The sequence below is a fragment of the Ascaphus truei genome, chromosome 5, assembly GCF_040206685.1.
Source record: "Ascaphus truei isolate aAscTru1 chromosome 5, aAscTru1.hap1, whole genome shotgun sequence".
Lineage (NCBI taxonomy): Eukaryota > Metazoa > Chordata > Amphibia > Anura > Ascaphidae > Ascaphus > Ascaphus truei.
This window is the reverse complement of record NC_134487.1, coordinates 127,299,816-127,327,121: the sequence shown is the minus strand read 5'-3', so window position 1 is coordinate 127,327,121 and position 27,306 is coordinate 127,299,816. Positions and strand designations below refer to the sequence as shown.

The window sequence follows — 27,306 nt, the reverse complement described above, 5'->3', positions numbered from 1 at the left end:
AAGGCACAATAAAGCCTTATTATAATTTCACCTTATAAAAGTCTCCAATTGTGTACCTCTGTGAACGTCCGTCTACAGCCAACATATCACAAGAAGAAATGACCATCGTAGGACAAAGATGGCACTATACTGAATTCAAAGGGTAATTAAAAGACCAAGACGACGACCAAAAATAAGATGAGAGCATGAAATCTGAAAATTTGTTGGAGCAGCATGGAGGAGAGGCTTGTAACTGCAGTACCTGGAAGATCCTTGGGGAGGCCTTCATCCAGCAGTGGATCGACAAGGGCTGAAGATGATGATGATATTACATTCGTATATGTACAGTCATGTGAAAAAGAAAGTACACCCTCTTTGAATTCCATGGTTTTACATATCAGGACATAACAATCATCTGTTCCTTAGCAGGTCTAAACATTAGGTAAAAACAACCTCAGATGAACACCAACACATGACATATTACACTGTGCATGATTTATTTAACAAAAAATAAAGCCAACATGGAAAAGCCATGTGTGAAAAACTAAGTACACCTTTACTGCTTCCATAGGAATTAAGATGCTAAGTAGGAGACGGTGCTGCTAATCAAATGCCCTTGATTAATTGATCATCAGCAAGTGTGACCACCTCTATAAAAGCCAAAGTTTTAGCAGTTTGCTGGTCTGGAGCATTCAGGTGTGTGTTAACACAATGTCAAAGAGGAAAGACATCAGCAATGATCTTAGAGAAGCAATTGTTGCTGCCCATCAAATCTGGGAAGGTTTATAAGACCATTTCCAAACAATTTAAAGTCCATCATTCTACAGTGAGAAATATTATTCAAAAGTGGAAAACATTCAAGACAGTTGCCAATCTTCCCAGGAGTGGATGTCCCAGCAAATTCACCCCAAGGTCAGACCGTGCAAAGCTCCTACAAATTGCTAAAAACCCAATAGTTAAATCTCAGACTCTACAGGCCTCAGTTAGCATGTTAAATGTTAAAGTTCATGACAGTACAATTAGAAAAAAAACTGAACAAGTATGGTTTGTTTGGAAGTGTTGCCAAGAGAAAGCCTCTTCTCTCTAATAAGAACATGGCAGCATGGCTTAGGTTTGCAAAGTTGCATCTGAACAAACCACAAGACTTCTGGAACAATGTCCTTTGGTCAGATGAGACCAAAGTGGAGATGTTTGGCCATAATGCACAGCGCTACATTTGGCGAAAACCAAACACAGCATATCAGCACAAACACCTCATACCAACTGTCAAGCACGGTGGTGGAGGGGTGATGATTTGGGCTTGTTTTGCAGCCACAGGATCTGGGAACCTTGCAGTCATTGAGTCGACCATGAACTCCTCTGTATACCAAAGTATTCTAGAGTCAAATGTGAGGCCCTCTGTCTGACAGCTAAAGCTTGGCCGAAATTGGGTCATGCAGCAGGACAATGATCCCAAGCACACCAACAAATCTACAACAGAATGGCTGAAAAATAAAAGAATCAAGGTGTTGCACTGGCCCAGTCAAAGTCCAGACCTCAACCCGATTGAAATGCTGTGGCTGGACATTAAGAGAGCGGTGCATAAACAAATGCCCACAAACCTCAATGAACTGAAGCAACGTTGTAAAGAAGAGTGGGCCAAAATTCCTCCACAACAATGTGAGAGACTGATAAAGTCATACAGAAAATGATTACTTCAAGTTATTGCTGCTAAAGGTGGATCTACAAGCTATTGAATCATAAGGTGTACTTAGTTTTTCCCACATGGTTTCTCCATTTTGGCTTTAATTTTTTTAAATAAATCATGACACGGTGTAATATGTCATGTGTTGTTGTTCATCTGAGGTTGTATTTACCTCATTTTAAGACCTGCTAAGGAACAGATGATTGTTATTATGTCCTGATATGTAAAACCATGGAATTCAAAGAGGATGTACTTTCTTTTTCACACCACTCTATTTACTGTTTCCATTGTTTTTTTATATTGCTGAACTACCTCTTTATAAACAATATTTTTAGATCTTATGGTTAAGGATTGTGAACATATAAACTGTGTTCATTTTCAAACCTTTTTTTAGCATTTTAAGTGAAATTCTTCTTATCTTTGTAGATAACCACAAACAATGGATAAAGGTACAGCATACAAGATAAGCAGATAATCAAAATGTATGATTTGTCTAGGTTTAATTTAAGAATATTGTTGCTTTAATACTGTTAGCACCAAATACCTAAAACATTCTTCAGTTAATGGTGCAAACCCATTGCGGTTAACTGAAAAGACTTACAGTACAACCCCAGACAAGTTGAATATCACCTGAATGGAAAGTAAATGGGACTGTATTCCCTTACGTTGACCTAACGTTAGCATAGTGAACACAAAAGTAATTAATTTCTTCAATGATTGCCAAAATGTAACCTAATCACACCGCATCGCTGCCAAATTCAAACTAGACAAACCTGAAATGCTATTTGTCGGTGTCACAGGAGACCAGAACTTCACACCGGGATCAAGGCACCAGACAGAACAAAGCAGTTCAATAAAGTATTTCTTCTGGCCGGAGCTAGCAAACAGATAACAAAATCACAATCAGAACTTACATTTACCAAAACAGGGAACACGGGGGGACTCCTAGTTATCTAGGTGCCAGGCACCACTTCCAAGGTGCAACCGGGGTTTGTAACACTCCTGTGGGGGTAGGGACCGTCCAAACCTCTCTGGTGCAATTCGCAGTTAAGCACTTTCAAATTCCCCGCTTAAAAGTCCTGCTCTCTGCTTCTCCGGCAGCTTACAGTCCCGCAGCACAATCCTGCAGAGAGACTTCTTTTAAATCGCCTGCTTGGATAGGATCCCAGACCCATTTTTAGGTGTCTCCGGCACAGCCTCAGAGCACACCTCTTAGTTCACCTCCACAATTGGATCAGACTGAAACCTGGAACCCTGATCAAGTTCCCTTTGCCTAGATTTCTCGCTGCCATATGAAATCATGGTAGACAGGACAGTGACCAATCAGAGAGAGGATGCTGCACCGGAACCAATCAGGGTGCAAGGACTGGCCTGCATTGGCCAATCATGGTTGGAAGAAGGGTGGAGGCAAGTTAAAGGGCTAGGAGGGAAATACAAACAGGTCAATGAGAGCAGCGCCTACCAGCGGGAGCTCGGCAATGGCTTCCCTGGCCAGCAGGATATCTCCCACTGGGCTTGGTGCTATAATGTCTGAAAGAATGGCGGGGATGGCGCCCTGGCCTGATCCCCGCCCCCGGCCAGTCTGCCTTTGTCACAAAGGGTTTCTCAGAGACCTTGGTTATGCTGTATGTGTTGCACAATCACATTTTTATTCTTAGGTACAGTTTACACACGCAGGAATAAAGAATCACAGTTACAGGGTATGCAAGGCACTACCAGGCATATATAAATGGGGTTGCTCCAGAGTCTGGTGGCCAGATGAGCCCCAGGAAAGGATGAGCAAGGGCCAGGGACCCGGGCTTAACCTTTAAAATGCTAGTCCCTGGGCCCTTTTCCATCACAGGCTGGCACAATGACTGCTGATTACACGTATATTTCTGTGGGGCTCACTCCAAGCTGTAAAAACACATATAATCCATTAAGTTATAAGAATACCTAATTATATATATATAATAATATATATATATATTATTAATATTGTTTTTTTTTCCAGCTGTGAAAATGTAGAAATAAACTAATAGAGCAAATGGTAATTTCACAATTCATGCTATTGGAAAATCGTGAGCATCATAATCCGGTTAAAGATATAGTCCCACAGTCTGTTTTGCCGCAACCAAATGACCGCCGGCATTTAGCCACAAGTGACCTGACCGCAGGGTCACTCAGCCACCGGCTGCTTCGCCATTAAGATAAGTAACCTTACCCTAACCCTAAAACTGTGCTGACAAAGGAGAGATGTCTTGAGTACAAAGGCTGTGCTGATAACAAGACACCAAGGGACCACCCCTGTATTCCTGGACAAAGAGGACCCAGGAACCTGCCAGAGGCTGGGTCGTCAAGAGAGCAGTAGGACTGCAACTCCTACATCTGAAGTTTGCTTGGAGAAACCAGAGACGCCGGACCAGCATACTAAGATAAGACTTTCTTATACATTTGTCCCGGATAGCATGTTATGTGTTTTGGACTGGGAACAGGCCTATCCAGCCAGTTAGATAGTTAGTGTATGTACTGTTTATTTAGTCTCCAAAATGGAGTAGGCTTTCTTTTTGTATGCTTTGCCTTATTAAAGGGATAGACTGAATAAAGCCATGTTTTATTTTCCCCAAAACTGTCTCCTGGTGTGTCCCCCTGCACATGCCTCTTACAGCACCACACATAGAAAAATACAGGCTTTATTCCTTTGTTACCTATTTTGATTCTTTTTTTTTACCTTGCAATGGGGGGGCTTGCGAATCTCCATTTGCACACTAGAGATATGCACACCGTCTGGTAAAACTGTCAACCTGCGTGTTTGCTTTTTGTTCTTGTCTTGAGTTTATCCTTCTATACTTTATGTAATGTTTTTCCTATAGAAATCTCACAAAGTACTGTAAATGTAAGGTATTTGGTTGCATGGCCAGCGTTACCTTAGCCCGCCCCTTTTTCAAGGGTTCTGGGTGGTGGCTATCGGCTTGTAAGTAATTGTTTGTTGACATATTTTTCTTTTAGTTTGTAGTTTTTAAGGTCCTATCAGCATTTTTGTAAATAGGGAGATCCAAGAAGAGGATTTTCTCGGTGTTGACTTCAAAGGTTAACTTCAAATTGTGTTAGTTTTTATTGAGGGTGTTGATGAAGCTATTGAGGTGTTCTTGTGTCTCTGCAGATTAAAAGCATGTCATCAATGTACCTAATCCATAGGTCTATTGATTCTGTGTACTCCATCAAACGGTCCTCGAACATTATTGTCTCCTCCCACCATCCTAGATACAGATTGGCATATGTGGGTGCCCAAGTTGTCCCCATAGCCATACCCTGTATTTGTTGATAGAAATGATCAAAGACAAAGTAGTTATGTGTCAGGATGAATCTTAGCAAACTGCTGATAAATTTACTGTGTTTGGTATGGTTACTACTTCTAGATCTAAGGAAATGGTTCACTGCATGAATACCTACTGTGTGAGCGATACTAGAGTACAGGGCTTCCAGATCTAGACTGACAAGTAGAACATTGTCATCTAGAGTGATCCCTTCCAGTTTAAGTAGGACATCATTCGTATCTCTTACATAAGATGTTAGTGATGTCACAAAACTGTGTAATACCTTGTCCAAATATACACTGGCTTTCTCACTGAGATTGCCATTACCAGACACTATAGACCGCCCTGACCCTGGGCTATAACAGCCCTGTACCAGCCATCTTTCTGTGTTCTTTACTGATCCTGATTCTGGGGGAGACTGTGAGTCTCCCTCAGTGGAGTGTCCTGAGCCCATTGTGCTCGGTCTGCATCCTGATGTAAGTAAGACATTAGTACAACTCTGCTTGCCAACAAGGGTCCCTACTTCCCAGACACTGTGTGCTGTTTTCTCGGTTGGAGAAAACCTGTTCAGCACTATGGACAAGGAACCCTGTGTGAGATCTGCTCACTACAGCTGCATCTCTCCTACCTTGTGCCCGGCTAGCTGACACTATTGCAGACTACAGAACCAGCCAGTTCCCACTCCAGAGGCTGTAGAGCAACCTAAGACTTTACTTTACAGACATTCTTCCCACTTTCCCAGAGGCTGGGAAAGTCATCACTTGTTCTGGCCCTTTTCAGCCCAAGAGCTGATTTATTTCCCTGTTTGTTGCGTGGCTTTGGCGACTCCCACTTTCAAGGAACTTTGACTTATTTGGCCCTAGTGGTAAACTCCCTCTCAGTGCCTGGCGACAAAAGGACTTTGACAGAAATATTGCAGTGGGTGACCTCACTGTACTTTACCCTGGGACACCTCCCATTGTCTCCCCGAATACCCTTCCTGATTCCCCACTGAAAGTTACCTTCATATATATCTATGTTGTGTGTGAGTCACTGTTAGCATTTTCTAAATAAACCTGTTTTAGTAAACTCCTGTGTTTGTCCAAACGAACTTGGTAGTCAGATCAACCTCTGATCATGACCTACCTCTTGTTCTGTACATGTTTTAGCATGCATTATATAGGTTATGGTGGGGGAAAAGTGCCAAAGCCCCTCCACCGTACATAGGGTACAGCAAATAAAAATACCACTTGGGAGCACATTCACATGTCTCAGACAGGTCTGCAACCTGCTTTTCCCCATTATCTCTTAGTATACAATGCTTCCACTGCAGCCAGGGATTCAAGGGAAATTACATGCACATGAGCACACAGTGTCACCTTTTGCTTCTAATCCATTTTGACATGGAGCCCTATAAGCTTATGCCTGCCATACATTTGTTTGGTGTGTTACAGCTCCAGGGAAGTTGCAAGCTGCTGAGTGGCAGCAACATGGAGACGGACAGAATGGACAAGGCACATCTAACACCACAAAGAGAGGAAATGGAATAAGTACTTTGTGTATTTCTTTTCCAATGTGACTGCATGAACCATACCAGAATTATAAAGGCCTGTATTGATTACACTACATTGTGAGACACATTTTTTTGTACTTTTGTTTCTTTACATGACATAGCCTACCATGTTTTAGGCATAACCATTTAATCACAAATAAAAAACTTCTAATATGTGTGCTTGGGGGTCATTTATTGATTACTCCTAAAATCTAGTCTGGTGTCCTAAGAGCTAGGTTAGGAAGCATTGATGTATAGTAATGGTTGTGTTCCAACATTGTCCCATCAATAATCTGCCCATCGCATTCTTTGCATACACATTGTTTTTTCTGACTATTGTGGGCACTTTGAGTCAGATTTCGATATTAATTTGATCTAGGGCAGAGGTTGGGTTTTTAAAAGATTATCTAGTGTATTCATTTGGTCAAGTTGCTGTAAACTTCTATTGTCTGCTCTAAACACAAGGTGTTCATTTCACCATATTTACATGCAGTACCTTTTTTTCTAGAAAAAGAGGCGAGGGAACTCTGACGTGAGGATGAGACCAGGGGAGGGAGATGGAGGGTTATTCTTGGACATTTACCATGTGGCCATGGCTGCCGACAGCTTTCCCGGGGCCGAGGCTTAGAGTTTCCACCTTCTTCCTTCATCTTCACTTAGCCTGCCTTCATCCTCTCTCACCCCCCTTCATCCTCTCTCACCCCCCTTCATCCTCTCTCACCCCCCATAAGCCTCTCTCACCGCCCCTTCAACCAATCACCCCGCTTCATTCTTTCTCACCCCTGCATTTTCTCTCACCCCCCCATTATCCTCTCACCCCCTTCATCCTCTCACCCCCCTTCATCCTCTCACCCCCCCTTCATCCTCTCACCCCCCCCTTCATCCTCTCACCGCCCCTTCAACCCCTCGCCCACTTCATTCTCTCTCACCCCTTCATTCTCTCTCAACCCCTCTTATCCTCTCACCCCCCCTTCATCCTCTGACCCCCTCCATCCTCTGACCCCCCTCCATCCTCTCACCCCCCTTCATCCCCTCACCCCCCTTCATCCTCTCACCCCCTCCTCATCCTCTCACCCCCTCCTAATCCTCTCACCCTCTCCCCACCCCCATGAAAATTCCTTACCTGACAATGGAGGTCCTCCCTGGTACCGAAAGTTGTCACATACTTCTAGGTTGCTGGGGCGGGTTCCGACCCCTGCTGTCCTCTGCTGCAGATGCTTCTGCTACTGCTACCCTCCTCCTGCTCCTCCGGTCTGTGACTGTTCTGCTCCCGGCCTCCCACGATTCTCACTGCCCCCGCCATCTCCCACCTCACCCTCCGCCGTCCCCCACAATATGCCGCCCTAAATCGCCTAGCGTTGCCAGTTTGCTGTGCGGAAAAAGGTACAGGAACGGCGTTCCCCCTGAACAAAAGCCCTGTTTACATGTCATCTAAGGCGGACCAAGACTTTATTGTGCCCCAGGGCAGATACAAAATTTGGTGCCTCTACTCACCGCTGCTGTACCGCAGATCATCTTGCAGTTGCCACAATAGCTGCAGATCACCTTACCCCTTAAATTTTAGTTTAAATGTTTTTAGTCTCCCCAGTCGCAGTGGTAGCTGCTGCCATTGGTGTGTGTGATCGAGCGCACGCACACACAGGACACTCAGCTTGGCCGTCAGCAGCCAGGACCATTTTTACATTTCCTGGTAGTAGTGTCGATGCGGCGTTGTCAATGGTATGAGAGCATGTCCTCTGTTGTTTTGACACCCCTTTTGATCAGCACCTAAGGCAAGTGCCCAACCAGCCCAACCCTTAATCCGGCATAGCATGCAAGTGATAGGAGTGCCTGCAAGGGATTTGTACTGTAGTCCCATGGTGCAGGTCAGAGCTGCTATATACTGCAAACATGCACTCCAATGTACTGCTATGTTAAGTGTATTACAGATAAGCTCTTAAACTGAGTTACCGTGTTGGTAAACTTCAGTTACCGTGTTGGTAAACTTCAGTTACCGTATAGAGAATGGGGAATTGTTCACCAAAAATTCCAATTCATCACTATAACATCGTTATTTTGCAGGTTTTGGATACAGTATTTGCACATTTGTGGAAAGACGCCACTAGCGTTTTTAAATTGGAATGTTCCAAAGTTGGCAAAAAAAAATTAAAAATTGACAAGTAGAGGATATTCAAAATCTCCAAAAAAAATTAAAATACATATTTGAGACAGAAAAAAACGAGAAAATATTAAAAAAAAAAAAAAAAAAAAGAGGGGGGATATTGGAAAGAATATTCAAAATGTAGATTTTTTCCACCAAATAATTGCGATTTTCTAATTTTTCCAAATATCAAATTAAAAATGTGCAAATTGAATTTCGAAACATGGACCCATCTCTTTTATCGTAGTTATCATAATGTACAGAGAGGAAGAGGAAAGACCATACTTAAAGAGACGTAAGTGAGATGTGAAATGTGTAAACAGATGTACAGGTAATTCCTACTCTCCATTTTCATGCAAATGTCTGATCATTGCTTTGTTTTAGAAAATAAATATTTAATATCTTTGAATTTTAACTTTTTTTTTGTTGCTTTCTGTTATTACAAAGCAAATGCATCCCAAATGTTTCCATGGGCCTTTTTATGCCACTTCAACCTATATCACTACTTCACAACATCTGGTTTCTAATCAAATGAAATAGTGCAAGTGCTGGAAAAGCGAGAGCTGATGTTTTGCTGGACACGGCAGCCCTGCCCAGCAATAAAGAAGTTAATGAACATACGGAACTACCTATTGAGCAGATAACATTCACTGTGCTCATGTCATAATATTGATTATGACGCAGTATTTCTATGTTACAGAGCTAATCATATACTTAGTACTTCTCAGTGCAAACATTAAAGCACTACAAGAGAAGGTATTTTACATAACAAATGTCAGTTTTAAGCAATCTGGTGCTTCATGGGTTAATGTAGCTACAGTTTTATTTTAAAAATAGATAATATTGGGTTTATGACAGGTCAAGACTCTTCCTGGGTCTGTCTAGAGCTTCAAAGAGGACGTAATTGGTGGAGGACACGGATGAGCCCTGCTTCAGGTGGAGGCAGAGTATCAGTAAGTCCCCAGGTAAAATGCACTCTGAGTCCCACACAGTAATAGTAGAATTTTTAACTTGCAATAGTGCAATAATAATATGTTGATGAGCTAAATGATTGTAGCATATAATTACCCCAAAAGCAATATTGGCGAGAAATGGTTGGTTTAAAAGGATATTTTTTTTATTGAGACAAATTATTTAAAATATAAGGGGTGATAATAATACCAAAGAAAACCGTCACTGCTGTAGAGAGGCACATAGGGCCTCATGCAGTAAGCGACGAAAATATGAAATCGGCAAGCTTACCGATTAGCCATGTTATTGGCGATTTTCCCTCTCCGTATGCAGTAAGTGCCGAATCCCTTCAGAATCAAGCCGAAAACCATTCCGCCCACTCTCACGATGATTTGGCAATCACACACAGGTGTATCGGCGTGCATGGCGGGGTGCTGTTAGGTTCACCAATCAAAATTCTTGCTGAATCAGGCGAAGCAAGCATGTATTGGATAGCGCGCCATATTTAAAGGCAACGTGTACTGTTAATCATTCTCTGTGTTGTTGGGAGTGAGAGAGAGAGAGACGCACAGAGCTGGGCAATTTAATATTTGCATATTGACTGAGAGACTTGTTGTGTATTGTGAGAGCTTTGTCCTTTGTTGTTTTGTTTACATCTTTGTCTTGTTTTGTATGTGGAAGTGTTTCGTGTGATTGGCTGTACATTTGTTTTCTGTTTTTTGTGAGTGCTAGAGGTATGGCTGCAAAGCGTGGGAAGAGTGATGCTGGTGTGAGTGGTAGTGCTACTCGTGCGAGTACGCGTCGGAGTGAACGTACTGTTCAGGGGAGTGATGTTGCTAGGAGTGCGAGTGCTGTTGCTGGGAGTGTGAGTGCTGTTGCTGGGAGTGTGAGTGCTGTTGCTGGGAGTGCGAGTTCTGTTGCTGGGAGTGTGATTGCTGTTGCTGGGAGTGCGAGTGCTGTTGCTGGGAGTGTGAGTACTGCTGGTGGCTCAGTTGCTAATGGGGTGTCTGGTGGTGGCGTGCTTGCTGGTGGCCAGCTTTTGGAGTCTCTTCCATTGGAACAAGGAGAGTCCAGTCAGCAGCAGGCAAGCTCAGAGCCTAAACATGCTCGGAAGAAACGTGTGGAGCATCCACGTAATCCTCGCTTCAATGACCAGGAAAATACAGCTCTTGTCACTGGGATTCTGGAGCACTATGACAGTCTGTATGGACATTTAATAGGTAAGTGTACCTTTCCATTCATTCTTCAAATACATGTGATCCTAGGTCATGTGAGTTTTGTTAATATGCAAATATGGGTCCATAATATCTATCAAAGTTAATTATTGTTGAAACACATCTTTTTATCATGCGTTACAACGACAAGAAAACTCAGGCGTTCAATTTATGCTAACTGCATACAATATTAATGCAAGCTTCCTTACATGTCTAGGTTTAGAAGTTAATGCTCATGTGCTTCACATATTACACCTAAACCAGCATGTTTGCTATCTCTTGGAACAGCTAGCAATGTAGGAAACTGGTGGTTGTATTATTATGAATTAACGTCATATATTTTGTATGTATTTCTAGTGCGGACAAGTTCATCAAGCAAAAAAGAAATGTGGGACAAAATAATAATTGGTGTGAATGCGTGTGGGAATCGGGTCAGGGACAAGATGAATTGTCGCAAGAGATTTGACGATATTAGGGCTAAATTAAAAAAGAAAATACAAGACCAATGCATGCATGCTTCTGCCACTGGAGGTGGGCCGCCAGCACAACGTCTCATCTTAACTCCATTGGAGGAGCTGCTTCGGGAAAAATTACTTCCCGTCGTCGTGGAGGGTTTGCCCGGTGACAGAGACATCGGAATTTATTCCTCACAATTTCCACCAGGTGAGAAATGTTACTGTACTAGGCATGACGTTGCTTACAGTTATTTTACACATTTCCGCTGCTATTTATACTTTCTTCCCAATATAAGCATACCTACATCTATATATGTATCTCTCTCTCTCTCTCTCTCTCTCTCTCTCTCTGGGGAACAATAGGGTACCACACATGTGTAAGACATGCTAATGACAAAATATTACTAGGTACTGGTGCAGAACATATATATATATTATATTAATGTGTGTTTTATTTATTAAACTCCTACAAACACGACATTACTGGCTCTTCAAATCATGCATCTAATATATTACATGCAACGGCCAACAAACATCACTTGCACTAACAAATGTGTTTTGGTTTATTAAAAGGTCCTTTTTTGCTTCATGTCATATACAGACATCATAATGAGGCACACGTAGCATATGTTATGTCATTGTGTTCATAGCTTGCACACTTCAGAGTAATATTCTGCTCATCTACCATTGTGTTAAAGCAGCTGCAATTAATATGTAATCACAGCATACACGTCAACAGAGGGGGTGGGGTTCAGCACACAGCCAAATAACAGGGTCATGTTACGGTCAACTTTGTTGACACCATTTTCACCTGCTTGAAATAATTGAAAGGTCTGGGTGATTACTGTTTTTGGGGGAGGGACTACCGTTCTTACAACTTGACTAGCAAAACAGAAGGTAATCACAGTCATTTGAAAGGTTCACTCTAGGTACTAAATCACCCAACAAGCCATTAGCTATCAAACCGTACGTCACACATTCGTTCACTCAGATCTATAGTTCAACTGATATCAACACCACATTATTACACACTGCATGTGTTGTGTTGTTGAGTGGCAGCCACATTCAGCCATGCAACAGCTTCTATTAATGTACCACACATATCCTCTAACAAAAACTATTACTTTTCCAATATGACCTTCTTAATGATAAGCATTGTGAAAGTTCATCTCATGATAGTTATGTACATTATTATTGTGATATGAGTACACAACATATGCAGTGTATGTCCAATATTAATTATATTATCCTAACGCAGTACTGCATAAACATAGTATGTTGTATGTTACAGAACTAAAAAGGCCTAAGTACACTGGCATGTACATTGTAATTACAAATATTTATGTTCACTTTGCCACACACATTTTCAGTTCAGGAACTGATGCTTTTAGTTAGCCATAAAAACTCAACATACAGTAACTATCTTCAATATTTACACATGTCAATTAACAACTGATGTTATTGTTCTATATAGTTGCTCCTGGAGGACATGTGTCACCTGAGACGGAACAAGTGTCTTCACCTGGGTCATGCAGCTCATCACACCTGGAAGAAAAGTGTATGAGTTGCAGGACTTATAATATGTTCACTTCTATATGTTATGTTAAAAATGTTCATTATTTGTTTTGCACATGTTATTTAAATAGGATTACTTACTGTCAGTGAAAATGAACTCTTTTAAGACAACATGTATTGTGTTTGTAGGAGTTGTGAGTTTTGAACAACTTTTCATTCATTCTTATTTCACACTGAGTCCAAACAGAATTCGTAAGTCAAGGTACATTTTAATGTGACGTTATAAAACTTATGAAAACATGTTAGGTGTTAGTTATCACAGTGTATAATTACATAGTAAAACAGCTGAGATTAACATGCCATTTCATTATGTGTACATTTATTTTTAGCACATGATGATGATGATGATGATGATGATGATGATGATGATGACGCCAAAGACACAGAAATGCAATCAAGTGACCATGAAGAGGTTCCCATTCATAGAGTTACACAGGCTATTCCTACAGCAATTAGCACATACGCTGCAATAGTAGCTTCTGAAGAAATAATTGTTGAAGCAGAAAATCGTCGCCATTCAGATCTGATGTCAGTGCACGAAAGGATGATATCACTGCAGGAAGAAACGATATCACAATTGTCACATCTCCATAGAGTCTTCATTGAAGTGCCTAAACAAATGCAAAAAATTAACACGTCATTAGAAGCAATAGTTGTTCAGCTAACCGAAGCTAATCACTTGCGAATGACTACAGCAGCACATCAATTCAGCTTTACACCATCAGAGGATGGATGTTTACATGCTACTACTTTTTCACCCCAGTCATCTGATGTTCATTCCCCAGGTCGGGATGTTACCGGTAAAGTAGCTGAAAGTTCTGTGCATGTTCCTGACAACATCCTACCGCTGCCATCTGTAGAAATTCTGGAGCTGACACCTACAAAGGAGGCGCCAAAAAGAAAAATGCACAAGCAGTTACTACTGACCAGTTTTTGGACACAAACCAAAAAACCCAAACATGAAACGGAGCAAGCATCAGTTGTGCACTGTGTACCAACTTGTTCACAAGTGTCACTGGCCACAAGCCCTGCCCGTGAACAGTCACTGGACACAAGCCCTGCCGGTGAACAGTCACTGGACACAAGCCCTGCCCGTGAACAGTCACTGGCCACAAGCCCTGCCCGTGAACAGTCACTGGACACAAGCCCTGCCGGTGAACAGTCACTGGACACAAGCCCTGCCCGTGAACAGTCACTGGCCACAAGCCCTGCCCGTGAACAGTCACTGGACACAAGCCCTGCCCGTGAACAGTCACTGGCCACAAGCCCTGCCCGTGAACAGTCACTGGCCACAAGCCCTGCCCGTGAACAGTCACTGGACACAAGCCCTGCCCGTGAACAGTCACTGGACACAAGCCCTGCCCGTGAACAGTCACTGGCCACAAGCCCTGCCCGTGAACAGTCACTGGACACAAGCCCTGCCTCTGAAGTGCCACAGGCCACAACCCGTGCCCCTGAAGTGCCACAGGCCAGTCAAAGTGGCTCTGTTGTGCTTAAAGTTGTAGCCAAACGGAAAAGAAAAATCCAAGAGACAACAAGCAGGCCTGTGACTCGGTCTCAAAAGGAAAAAAAAAAAAAAATGTTATAATTAACTATATCTGTATTTGGCCTTGTTTTGTTCACCTGAGATTATCTAATGAATATTGTATGTATGATAAAGACCTGTTGTTTCCAAACATTCAAGTATGTCCTTGTACACGTGAAGGTTTGGAAAGATTAACAGTCCTAATGAATGAATATTTTAATTTATATTTATGTATTAATCATCTGTTCAGTAATGGTCCAACATTACCCAGTTGCTATGTTTAGAGAAGCTGCTATTCACTTAGCTGCAAAACATTGTATTTGGGTGTGTTTCATAGGTATTTGAGCTAGTCATTGCATGTGAATATTATTCACATGCAACTTAAATCAAACATCTATTTCAGTGGTAACATCTTTATTGTCCGTGTAGAGCAGGATTAAGTGTTAAATATTACTTACCTTCACCTTGCTTGAACCTTCTTAATGTTGTCCTTTCATCATGTATGAGTACTGGTTTCAATCCCATATCTGTGAATGTTTAGTAAGATAGATGTAGTATGTAGGGATATATGTACACACACACAGTGTAATAGTTAAAAAAAAAATATATATATATATATATATATATATATATATATATATATACAGTGTTCGACAATTGTATACATTTACTCGCCCGGGGCGGGTGGATTTAACCCCCGGGCGAGTAACTATTGGCCCAAGCAGCACACGTGGTTTTTTTTTAAATTCCCCCGTTCGCGCTGAAATTTCCCTGCTCGCGCTGAAAAAAAAAAAAACTCCCCTACCTGACTCCTGATTGGCGCGCGCTCCAGGCTTTGTGGGTGCGCGGCCAGGCTCTATATGAGCCCGCCCCCAACGAGCGGCCATTCTGCCTGGAGCTCTGTTGGAGGGTAAGTACTCTCCATGCTGCGGCCCCTCTGCTCCTTCCCTGCGATCACCCTGGTCCCCACATGGCTCCCTACTCCCCACCGCGGAAGCTCTCCTGTCCCCTGCTCCTGTCCCATTCCCCTCCTCCTGTCCCCTGCTCCTGTCCCCTCCTCCTGCTCCTGTCCCCTGTCCCCTCCTCCTGCTCCCTTCCCCTCTTCCTGCTCCTGTCCCCTTCCCCTCCTCCTGTCCCCTTCCCCTCGATCCACCGATTGATGTCAGGGGCGGGAGGTCCCCGCTGCTGCAGCCCGGTTGGCTTGCGGGGGGGGGGCTCGGCCCTCACCACGTGCCTCCCATGCGTCCCCTACCTTCATGATGGCGCAGCCGCCGCATGAGGTGGGGGGATGTCGGCCTGGCCCCCCCCCCCGCCACGAGCATCATGCCGCCGCGGGCTGGGGGGGAAGAAGCAGCCTGCAGCTTGGCCAGGCACTGTGACATGCCGGCGAGGGGAGCAGGGCAGTGGCGGCCACGGCGGGGCTGACTGTCACCTGGGGCGCCCAGTGGGGGATACCTCGCCACGTGCCTCCCACCCACCCTGCTGATTGGGGGGGAAGGATGTCGGCCTGCCCCCCACACGAGCGGGAGATGGGCGCGGGTGGGTGGGGGATTTGCGTGGTGCTGGTCGCGGCCTTTCCTCCCCTGTGTGTGTGAGAATGTGTATATGTGTGTTTGTGGGAGAATGTGTGTGTGTGTGAATGAATGTATGTGTGTATGGGAGTATGTGACACCAGAGGTCCCCCCCAGTCAGTAACCCCCCCCAGTTAGTAACCCCCCCAGTCAGTAACCTTCCCCCCAGTCAGTCAGTCACCCCCCCCCTGTCAGTCACCCCCCAGTCAGTGTCAGTCACCCCCCAACCCCAGTCAGTGTCAGTCACCCCCCACCCCCAGTCAGTGTCAGTCACCCCCCACCACCAGTCAGTGTCAGTCACCCCCCACCCCCAGTCAGTGTCAGTCACCCCCCACCCCCAGTCAGTGTCAGTCACCCCCCACCCCCAGTCAGTGTCAGTCACCCCCCCACCCCCAGTCAGTGTCAGTCACCCCCCCACCCCCAGTCAGTGTCAGTCACCCCCCCACCCCCAGTCAGTGTCAGTCACCCCCCACCCCCAGTCAGTGTCAGTCACCCCCCCACCCCCAGTCAGTGTCAGTCACCCCCCCACCCCCAGTCAGTGTCAGTCACCCCCCCACCCCCAGTCAGTGTCAGTCACCCCCGCACCCCCAGTCAGTGTCAGTCACCCCCCCACCCCCAGTCAGTGTCAGTCACCCCCCACCCCCAGTCAGTGTCAGTCACCCCCCCAACCCCAGTCAGTGTCAGTCACCCCCCCAACCCCAGTCAGTGTCAGTCACCCCCCCACCCCCAATCAGTGTCAGTCACCCCCCCACCCCCAGTCAGTGTCAGTCACCCCCCACCCCCAGTCAGTGTCAGTCACCCCCCCACCCCCAGTCAGTGTCAGTCACCCCCCCCCCACCCCCAGTCAGTGTCAGTCACCCCCCCACCCCCAGTCAGTGTCAGTCACCCCCCACCCCCAGTCAGTGTCAGTCACCCCCCCAACCCCAGTCAGTGTCAGTCACCCCCCCAACCCCAGTCAGTGTCAGTCACCCCCCCACCCCCAATCAGTGTCAGTCACCCCCCCACCCCCAGTCAGTGTCAGTCACCCCCCACCCCCAGTCAGTGTCAGTCACCCCCCCACCCCCAGTCAGTGTCAGTCACCCCCCCCCCCACCCCCAGTCAGTGTCAGTCACCCCCCCACCCCCAGTCAGTGTCAGTCACCCCCCCACCCCCAGTCAGTGTCAGTCACCCCCCCACCCCGTCAGTGTCAGTCACCCCCCCACCCCCAGTCAGTGTCAGTCACCCCCCCACCCCCAGTCAGTGTCAGTCACCCCCCACCCCCAGTCAGTGTCAGTCACCCCCCCAACCCCAGTCAGTGTCAGTCACCCCCCCAACCCCAGTCAGTGTCAGTCACCCCCCCAACCCCAGTCAGTGTCAGTCACCCCCCCACCCCCAGTCAGTGTCAGTCACCCCCCCACCCCCAGTCAGTGTCAGTCACCCCCCCACCCCCAGTCAGTGTCAGTCACCCCCCACCCCCAGTCAGTGTCAGTCACTCACCCACCCAGTCACCCCTGCCCCACCCAGCCACTCACCCAGCAAACCACTCAACCAGACAGTCACTCACCCAGCCTCTCTCTCTGTGTATCACCCAGCCTCTGTGTGTGTCACCCACCGTTTCTCTCCTCTGTCTCCCCCACACTCTCTCTCCCCCCCACACACTCTCTCTCCCCCCCCACACTCTCTCTCTCCCCCCCACACTCTCTCTCTCCCCCCCACACTCTCTCTCTCCCCCCACACGCTCTCTCTCCCCCCCACATGCTCTCTCTCCCCCCCACACTCTCTCTCTCCCACACACTCTCTCTCTCTCTCCCCCACACTCTCTCTCTCCCCCACACTCTCTCTCTCTCTCCCCCACTCTCTCTCTCTCTCTCCCCCCCACTCTCTCTCTCTCCCCCCCACACTCTCTCTTTCCCCAACACTCTCTCTCCCTCTCTCCCCCACACTCTCTCTCCCTCTCTCCCCCACACACTCTCTCTTTCTCTCCCCCACACACTCTCTCTCTCCCCCACACTCTCTCTCTCCCCCCACTCTTTCTCTCTCCCCCCCACACTCTCTCTCTCCCCCCCCCCCACACTCTCTCTCTCTCCCCCACACTCTCTCTCCCTCTCTCCCCCACACTCTCTCTCCCCCACACTCTCTCTCCCTCTCTCCCCCACACTCTCTCTCCCTCTCTCCCCCACACTCTCTCTCCCTCTCTCCCCCACACTCTCTCCCCCACACTCTCTCCCCCACACTCTCTCCCCCACACTCTCTCTCCCTCTCCCCCACACTCTCTCTCTCCCCCCCACTCTCTCTCCCCCCCCCACTCTCTCTCTCTCTCCCCCACACTCTCTCTCTCTCTCCCCCACACTCTCTCTCTCTCTCCCCCACACTCTCTCTCTCTCCCCCACACTCTCTCTCCCTCTCTCCCCCACACTCTCTCTCCCTCTCTCCCCAACACTCTCTCTCCCTCTCCCCAACACTCTCTCTCCCTCTCCCCCACACGCTCTCCCCCTCTTCCCCACACTCTCTCTCTCTCTCTCTCTCCCCCACACTCTCGCTCTCTCTCTCCCCCACACTCACTCTCTCTGTCACTCCCACACTCTCTCTCTCTGTCACTCACACTCTGGATCTCTTATTTACCCTATATATCTTAACTGCCCTATACTACACCGAAATCTTAACTACCCTATACTGCTTTCTTCCAGATCTGGCTCAAGCTTCACACGGAAGACATCGGAACCTCCCCCTAACCCAGAAGACAGGTAATGAACACCTCCCCAATGTATAACATTGCGGGAATGAGCGTACCTGGACATTGAGGGACTGCGGATCAGGTAAGATCCCAGGTGGGATTGCTGCTTTAGATATTGTGAAGCGAGGACATCCAGACATTGGTTAAGGGTTCAGGAAACTAGTCATTCACACCTGGCTTTTATTTCTAGATCCGACATTTACACACACACATGTAACAAGGACTAATTGTAGTATAATGTAATACAATAAATACATTTATGTCAAAAACGAATGTTGTTCTGACTAGGAATTTATTAAATGTATTTTATTTATATATTTTATTTTAAAGCGGGGTTGGGGGCGGGACTAGGGGCGGGGTTGGGGGCGGGACTAGGTGGCGAGTAGATTTTTTGGTTGGGCGAGTAGATTTTTGGGTGATTTGTCGAACACTGTATATATATATATATATGTAAGGAATCGGGGGCCACGTCCCTTGCGGCGTGACCCCTCCTTACCCACTACCAGTACTGCAGCGGCTGCTGCCCCTGCCCCCCGTCGCTACCCATGCCGCCGCCCAGTGCATACCTTGAACTCTGCCGTCGCCATCTTGGATTCTGGCACTGGTGTTACAGACCCTCAGCTGGGCTCTACTATTTCCTGGTCTCTCAGCCATTCACGAGCAGCTCCTCGACACGCCTCCGCCATGCCCCTCGTTCGGATTGGTCACTGTCGCTTTAAATATCCGGCTGTGACTTCACTTCCTTGCTCTGCATAGCTCCTTGCTTCCTGTGTAGCCTGGATACTGTGTCGTGCTCCTGTTTGTCTTTTCTCCTACAGATTTGAACCGGCTTGTCTGACTTACCCCTCTGGCTCCCGACTTCAGCTTACCCATCACGATTCTTACCTCTCAGACCCTTGGACACGGAAACGGATTTAAACTACGGAACTCTCTATACTCCTGAACTCGGCAAGTACAACGACTATTCTAAATCTTAACTCAGGCCTGGCCACGCTACAACCACATCCCGGACCCGCTCCCTCTGCTGTCGGTGTGTATATTCAACATCCCACCTCAGTACAGGGGACTGGCCTGGTCTATGGGCTGCACAGCGTGACATTATGCAGAGCCCAACAGAAACAGACCTGACTGAGGTGGGCCAACTAATCAGGGGACTCGCGCAATGCATTGATACTTTGGGAAATCAGATCACAAGCCTGGTAATGCAGCTTTCCCAGCTTTCACTACAGCCTATTCCGGCCCCAGCCGCGCAGGGTGGCGACCGGCCATCAGAACTCAGGATTCCTACGCCTAAAGCATATGCGGGTGACCCTCCAGCCTGTCGTGGGTTTTTGAATCAATGTGAAATACAGTTTGAGATTTCTCCCAGCCTGTTCCCCACCGGACGCACCAAGGTAGCCTATGTTTACTCTCTTTTAACAGGGGACGCCTTGGCATGGGCCTCTCCCATCTGGGAGTTGCGTGCGGAAACCACCCAGGATTACCAGCTCTTTCGCCAAGAATTCCAGCAGGTATTTGATATTCCCGCCCGCAGAGATACTGCTGCTGCTTCTCTTGTTTAATTGTCTCAAGGTCGTAGGTCCGTAGCCAAATATGCATTGGAATTCCGGACTGTCGCGGCGGAGACGCATTGGAACCAAGAAGCCCTTATTGCTGTGTTTTGGCAAGGTTTGTCCGACTCTATAAAGGATGAACTTGCAGTTCAGCCCAGGCCCCAGGGATTGGAGGAATTGATCGCAATATGCATACGAGTGGATCAGCGCCTTCAACAGCGCCGTCATGAACGCCAGCGTCCCAGAATTTTCTCTTCTGACCCTATTCTTCCCAGATCCTTCCCAGCTATTCATCCTGTTCTAGACACTGTGGAACCCATGCAGATTGCCAGTCAAGAGTTTCGTAATACCGACAGGACTGCCGATAGAACCCATGACCGGACTGCCGAAAGGGCTCGTCGCCGGAATGAGGGCCTTTGCTACTACTGTGGATCTCCTGAACATACGGTACGTTTTTGTCCTTTAAGGCCCAAAGAACAAACACGACCAATGGGGCAAGAGGGACTCATTTTGGGGTCAATATCTTCTCACCCTATCTCTGAAGAGGAACTCCCTAAGAGAATTATGCTTCCAGTCTCGCTTAAAGGTCCGAATTTTCGCGTAACCACAGCCGCTTTTCTTGATTCAGGATCCGGTGGTAACTTTGTGGATCAAGATTTTGCTACTCTTAACAAGATTCCACTCATCGCTAAGAAATCGCCGATTGGCCTCGAGGCTATTGATGGTCGTCCTTTGCAACCTGCCTTCATCACGTTAGAGACTCTTCCTCTCACCCTTTCTGCCGGTACTCATACCGAAATCATATCCTTTGACGTGGTGCACTCTCCTGCCGTTCCAGTTATCCTAGGATTACCCTGGCTACAGCAGCACAACCCACGCATTGATTGGAGGGATGGCAAGACAATTCAGTGGGAGCCAGAGTCAGATGCCTCACCATTGCCGGTCATTTCTCCTACCACAGTCCTCGCGGGAGTGGAAACGCCCCCGGCTAATGTTTCCGCTCTTCCTAAGCATATGCGGATTTCATCGACGTGTTTAGCAAGACACAATCGGAGGTTCTACCTCCTCACAGACCTTATGATTGCCCCATTAATCTGGTTCCAGGCGCTGTTCTTCCGAAATGTAAGTCCTACCCCTTGTCTCTCCCTGAAACTGAAGCCATGGCAGCATACATCAAAGAAAACCTTGAAAAAGGATTCATTCGTAATTCTTCGTCCCCCGCTGGTGCCGGTTTCTTTTTTGTCAAAAAGAAAGATGGATCCCTGAGACCATGCATTGATTACCGAGGGCTCAATCTCATCACAGTCAAGAATCGATACCCCCTTCCGCTGATCGCCGAAATTTTTGATAGGCTTCAAGGGGCAAATTTTTTTTCCAAGCTAGACCTCCGAGGAGCTTACAATTTTGTTCGCATCCGAGAAGGCGATGAATGGAAGACTGCCTTCAATACCAGAAGCGGCCACTATGAATATCTTGTAATGCCCTTCGGTTTATGTAATGCTCCTGCTGTTTTTCAGGATTTCATGAATGATGTATTCCGTGATGTTCTCAACTCTTTCGTAATTGTCTATCTGGACGATATCCTTATTTTTTCTAAAAATCTTCAAGATCATGTCCAGCATACCAGGCTCGTTCCCGCTCGCCTTCGTGTCAATAATCTCTACGCTAAGCTCGAGAAATGTCTTTTTCATCAAACCTCTACTGCCTTCTTAGGCTATATAATTTCTGATAAAGGATTTTCAATGGACCCTGAAAAACTTAAGGCTGTTTTGGATTGGCCTCAGCCCAACTCTCTCAAAGCCATCCAGCGTTTTTTGGGCTTCTCCAATTACTATAGGAAATTCATCCGAAATTTTTCCACCATTGTGGCTCCTATTACGGCCCTTACCAAGAAGGGAGCTGACCCGTCTGTATGGCCTCCGCAGGCCGTCTCGTCCTTCGAAACCCTGAAACAAGCTTTCGTCTCTGCACCCATCCTGCGACATCCCGATGTTAGTCTTCCTTTTACTTTAGAAGTTGATGCATCTGATTGTGGTGCAGGCGCCATCCTGTCCCAGAGATTCTTCCCTCAAGATAAGCTTCATCCATGCGGTTTTTTTTCAAAGAAGTTTTCGCCCGCTGAAAAGAACTATGATGTTGGCAATAGAGAGCTCTTGGCTATCAAGATGGCCTTACAGGAATGGAGACATCTCCTGGAAGGTTCCCGCGAACCTATCTCTACATTGACCGACCATAAAAATCTTCTGTATATCGAAAATGCACGTCGTCTGGGGTCTCTTCAAGCTCGCTGGGCACTATTCTTCTCAAGATTTAATTATACTCTGTCTTATATTCCTGGTTCTAAGAACACAAAAGCTGATGCCTTGTCCCGACAATTTTCTCCGGAGGAAAGATCCGAAGAGACCCCTGAAACTATTGTACCCTCTAAGTTTATAATTTCCGCCAACCCATTTGACATTCTCGAAAAGATCGTTGAAGCTCAAACACAAATTCCGAGTGGTCTAGAGGTACCGGAAGGAACTCTTTATGCCGCACCCAGGTTTCATCAAAAGATATTAGAATGGGGTCACTCTGTCCGTTCAGCCGGCCATCCCGGCTTCAAAAGAACTTTGGATCTTATCAAGCGTACTTTTTGGTGGCCTAATATGGCAAAGATGGTTCATGAATTTACTAGTGCTTGTCCAGTATGCGCACAAAACAAGACTCTTCATCAAAGACCCTCAGGCTTGCTCATGCCCTTGCCAGTACCTGAACGTCCATGGTCACATATTTCAATGGATTTCATTGTGGATCTACCCCCTTCCAGAGGGATGAATACCATTTTGGTCATCGTTGACCGTTTTTCAAAACAGGCCCACTTTGTTCCACTCAAAGGACTTCCCTCTTCGCCCACCCTAGCTGATATTTTCACCAAGGAGGTGTTTCGCATCCATGGGATACCTACTTCCATAGTCTCGGACCGAGGCACGCAATTTATATCAAAATTTTGGCGGGCTTTCTCCAAGAGGCTTGGCATGGCGCTATCCTTCTCGTCAGGCTATCACCCCCAGACTAATGGGCAAACAGAAAGACTAAATCAAACGCTGGAACAATACCTGCGGTGTTTATTTCCGATTCCCAGGATAATTGGGTTGACCTGCTACCTTGGGCAGAATTTGCAACCAATTCACTTCGTAATGAATCCACGCATGAAACCCCGTTCTTCGTGAATTATGGTTTCCACCCAAGTCGACTGCCAATCTCAAACATTCCAATAGGAGTGCCGGCGGCTGATGAACGGGTAACTACTCTTCAGAAGTCATGGATCAAGATTCAGTCCACGCTTCTTAGTGCCGCTCAGAAATTCAAGTCTCAGGCAGACCACCGTCGTCAACAGGCCCCTAATTACAAGCCAGGGGACCGAGTTTGGCTTTCGTCTAAGAATATCAAGTTGAAGTCTCCGACCCCGAAATTAGCACCTCGATTCTTAGGGCCTTTTCTGATCCAGGAACAAATTAATCCTGTGGCATTTCGTCTGCAACTTCCGTCTTCCATGAGGATTCCAAACGTATTCCACGTTTCCCTGCTCAAGCCATTCGTCCAGAGCAAACGGTTCCCTGCTAAGACCCATAGACCCAAACCAGTCACGGTCCAAGGACAACCTGAATTTGAAATCCAGACAATCATGGATTCTCGTGTATCCAGAGGAAAGATACAATTCCTTGTACACTGGAAGGGTTATGGTCCAGAGGAACGCTCTTGGGTACCCAAGGAGGACATCCATGCCCCAGTTCTCTTGGACCGCTTCCACAAGAAATTTCCGCAGAAGCCTTGGATGGATCGTCCTGAGGTCGATCCTGAAGGGGGGGGGGTACTGTAAGGAATCGGGGGCCACGTCCCTTGCGGCGTGACCCCTCCTTACCCACTACTAGTACTGCAGCGGCTGCTGCCCCTGCCCCCCGTCGCTACCCATGCCGCCGCCCAGTGCATACCTTGAACTCTGCCGTCGCCATCTTGGATTCTGGCACTGGTGTTACAGACCCTCAGCTGGGCTCTACTATTTCCTGGTCTCTCAGCCATTCACGAGCAGCTCCTCGACACGCCTCCGCCATGCCCCTCGTTCGGATTGGTCACTGTCGCTTTAAATATCCGGCTGTGACTTCACTTCCTTGCTCTGCATAGCTCCTTGCTTCCTGTGTAGCCTGGATAATGTGTCGTGCTCCTGTTTGTCTTTTCTCCTACAGATTTGAACCGGCTTGTCTGACTTACCCCTCTGGCTCCCGACTTCAGCTTACCCATCACGATTCTTACCTCTCAGACCCTTGGACACGGAAACGGATTTAAACTACGGAACTCTCTATACTCCTGAACTCGGCAAGTACAACGACTATTCTAAATCTTAACCCAGGCCTGGCCACGCTACAACCACATCCCGGACCCGCTCCCTCTGCTGTCGGTGTGTATATTCAACATCCCACCTCAGTACAGGGGACTGGCCTGGTCTATGGGCTGCACAGCGTGACAATATATATATATATATATATATATATTTTAACTATCTAAACTGTTATATATATATTTTTCACAACATTCACTTGATTCTTCCTTGTGAAACACAGTATTATAATAATAAAGGCCTAATGTTAGTGAAATATACATAATTTGAGCCTATAACACTATGGCCCTAAAATTATTATTAATCACATAATTCACTCATGTTCATGACCATTTAAATAGGTTTCATACAAGGCCTACTTAGTGGCATAAATATGTTCAGTGTACAACTGGATTAAATAGATATATTATAGGTTCTAACACTACAGGCCTTCTAAACTAACAAAAGGCCTTGTTTGATGGTAAATCTAAATTCAACACAGCTAAAAGTAATAGGCCCTCAAACATACTAACCCTGTAATATGTAACCATTACAAAAAGTCAAAGCAATATTAAAAACCCTGTTGACATATAAGCCCTTAAATACAGTTATATACACACACATATGTAAATATTGGTTTTAGAGACATATATATATATATTGTACAATATACATATGTATATGTGTTTATGAGATATATATATATATATATATATATATATATATATATATATATATATATATATATCTACATATACACACAGTTAATCTATGTGACACAGACAGGGAGTTAAGCAGACAGAAAGATACACAGGCAAATGTAGCAACAAAAAAAAACACCAAAAAACATTAGCAGCTGTGTGTATATCTCATTATATGTCTGTGTAAGCACTATTTTCATAATGCCAACACTGTTTTTGTACTCACCCACATTGTTATTTAATGAAAATCCGACACTTGTTTTGAGAATGTAGATAAAAAAACCTTAATTTGACTTTCACAGTGAAATGGCAATCAGAAACCACAAATGTCTGCCAATTATTTTTACATAATCGAATTAGTGTTTGCAAAAAGGAGTGAAACATGTAACTTTTATGCTGGCCTTGAGTATAAACCCACAAAACAGATAACATTTACCTAGTTTCACATTCTCAAGAGAGAACGTCCAACTCCACTCACATTATTTGAGACGCTGCAATGGCTGAGGATCTAATTCTCAACATGCATCCACACAAAGCATATAAAGTAATGATTGCGGAGGCGATCATATCAACTCAAGAAAACAAAGCCAACGTGGGCCAGATCTATGATTTGATAAGATCAAAATATCCTTATTACCAAGACCCTGGACGTTCTGGAAATTTTAAATCCTCTGTAAGATTCACTTTATCAACAAATTAATGTTTTGAACGTGTGCAGGATAATCTACATGAAAGGTATGGATTTTGGCAGATTGCACCGCAATTTAAAATCACCATGGAACATGGTACATATCTTCTGATAAATAGCATATTTATTCCTAATAACAATAGCAATGGATCCGCTACTACTGTTCCGTGTGAATCGATACCTGCTGCAATATCTGCACCCTCCATTCCTGAAACACACATGCTACAAGAACATAACTGCTATGATGTTTTACAAAGCCTTTCTGCTGCAAACGCATTCGAATGGGTACATGAACAAATGAACGTACCTCCGGACCAATTGTTTGAAGAAGGCAGTGGCGATTCCTATGAGCGCCTCATGGAGATGTATGTCATACAGGATTCAGCGGTTGGCTCAAGCATGGATGCAAATGCATTGTCTTTCTGGAGCGAGCAGTTGCAGCCAGACGAAGTGTTACTTCTAGAAGAATGGTAAATATAACAATCGTTATGCGTTGACTCACCGTTAAAAATGTAAACTTTTGTCTATCCACCATTTTTACTTTAAATGCGTGGATACAGCGTTACACTGGCGACACACTTTATTCGAGCTCGGCTAGTCCCACGAATTCGGGTATACCCGGGTGTATTGAGGTTTGTGACTGTTTTCTGCCCGAGTGCATTGAGGTATTTTCCAGGCAGGGATTGAAGCATTTTATTCCCGCTGGCTGCAATACTGCACAGTATATATATATATATATATATACTGCATTACAATTCATGAATTTATGCCATCTGGTAGACACGCGAAGCATTGCAGCCTATTAAATCCTAATCATTATCATTTAACAGATCAGCCGCCCGTCAGCCAGGCATGAACCCAGGCTGGGAAGGCAAACGCAACGGGGCTTGTCAGAGGTGAGGAGCGGCGCATTCCAGGTATCTGCCAGGTACATACTGGGTATTTGCTCGAATAAAGTGTGTCGTGCAGTACATTGCAGACTGCATAACATGTAGCGGTCACAAACACATTGTTTCCTATTACAATATACTAGAACCAGAAAGATTAGTACACATTGGTCACGGAATACATATTCCTACTTTCCTATCTCGTAAAACATATAATAGCAACATGTTACCATAACTGTAACACACACCTGTTTCTTTATCATGCAACATCAAAAAAAAAAAAACGGGTCGGCCACATATGACGTGGGACCCTTGTCATGTGCCAAGGCGTCCTTAAAAAGGATTACGGATGTAAGGCCTGCCCCCAACCGACGTGCGTGCGTCAAAGCCTATTGGCTGTGTCGGTTTGTTATAGTTACGGTCACTGCACTGTGTCATGTGTGCGCGTCTGTGTTTGTGGGCGTGCACTGTGCGTTAGCCCAATGTTAA

General features: G+C 45.8%; 1 long non-coding RNA gene across 2 annotated transcripts; it reads right to left on the bottom strand.

Annotated features, from left to right (window-relative positions):
• Nucleotides 1–13,047: 13,047 nt before the first annotated feature.
• Nucleotides 13,048–26,385, bottom strand: LOC142494441 (uncharacterized). 2 transcript variants are annotated; one of them, XR_012801440.1, is made up of 4 exons: nt 26,238–26,385; nt 14,809–14,877; nt 13,624–13,703; nt 13,048–13,436 (listed from the first exon to the last, which is right to left on the bottom strand). It is a non-coding gene; the product is annotated as an uncharacterized LOC142494441 (long non-coding RNA). The 2 variants fall into 2 exon arrangements; XR_012801439.1 differs by having other exon boundaries at nt 13,048–13,703.
• Between the last annotated feature and the right edge of the window lie 921 nt (nt 26,386–27,306).